Here is a 1,420-nt window from a genome sequence, read left to right as displayed (position 1 = left end):
TAAATAATAGTCTAATAGCCATATGTAAGTATTTACACACACAAACTCACATCCACATTTTATTTTCATAAAAGAAAAAAGACAGGCCAAAAGAGGGTAGAGGGCAAGGAAATGGAGATTAAAAGGAAATGGAATTTGCTTGAGGGGACAGTGCCACTGTTCCACACATACCAGGGTGGACAATGGGGACTTCTCGCCATGAAAATGGATGGACCCACTACTCACCCTTAGTAATGCTGCACATTTTTGTATTAACTACTCAGGGTAGGAAGTTCAGTCTATAATGACTTTCCTTCTGTATAGAAAAGTGATCCTGCTGGGCATAGCAGTGCATACCTTTCATCCCAGCACTGGGCAGGCAGAGGCAGGTAGATCTTTGTGAGTTCAAGGTCAGCCTCGTCCAAGTATGGAGTTCAGGCCAGCCAGGGCTACACAGTGAGACCCTGTCTCAATAAAGACAAAGCAAAATGATCCTTTTGAAGTGTTACCAACTCTGGCATTGCCACTACTCAGTCATTGAAATAAGCAATCCACAGGTTGGAATAAAGCCAATGGAGAAAAGAAAAAACAAACAAACAAACAAACAAAAACAGGAAAGTGAACAGACACATACGTTAGACTTCCTCCATTCCCAGCTTTTGTTTCTAGAAGAGCTGTTTGAGGACTGGTTCCTGTCACTGAAAAATCCTGAACATTTTCCTTGAACATGAGCACTCAAAAAGAAGAATTACAAGACCGGGCCATCATCAAAATAGCAGCTCACTTACCAGACCTCATTGTCTACTGAGATTTCCCTCCAGAACGACCCTCGGTGAAAGGTTTCTATGGAGTCCTGATGTTTGTTGATATTTCAGGCAAGTGCAAAGGGGGTGTTTGCTTAACATGGGTGAGCAGCAGGCTCCCATCGGAACTCACATTCAGAGCATGACTGCAGTGGGGATGCCATTTTCAAACTCCTAGGCTATTACAAGAGATGATCTCACTGAGCACTCAGGATGGAGGGAAGAACCTCTGGTCCCAGATCTCTCTCATCTTCCCTTCCCCCAGCTTTCAGTCATGAGCGTGTCTTTAAGATGCTTAAGTCCCAGCTAGGACTCCAGGCTTTAGTGTCCCTGCCCAACCTTTACCTCTTCATCCCTGTGCTGGATAGCTTTAGTGTCAACTTAACATACCTGGGTTGAGGGAGCCTCAATTGGGGAATTTTCTCTATTGGACTGGCCTGTGGCCATATCTGAGGGGCGTCTTCTCAATGAGTGACGTGGGAGGGCCCAGCCCACTGTGGGTGGTGCCACCCCTGGGCAGGTGGATCTGTGTTGCATAAGAAAGCAGGCTGAGCAGGGGCCAGAGGATCAAGCCAGTAAGCAGCATTCCTCCATGGCCTGTGCTCTAGCTCCTGCCTCCAGGTTCCTGCCCTGAGTTC

The sequence above is a fragment of the Nannospalax galili genome, unplaced genomic scaffold (assembly GCF_000622305.1).
Source record: "Nannospalax galili isolate Female #2095 unplaced genomic scaffold, S.galili_v1.0 scaffold1346, whole genome shotgun sequence".
NCBI classification, from domain to species: Eukaryota; Metazoa; Chordata; class Mammalia; order Rodentia; family Spalacidae; genus Nannospalax; species Nannospalax galili.
Note: the sequence above shows the minus strand (reverse complement) of the source record.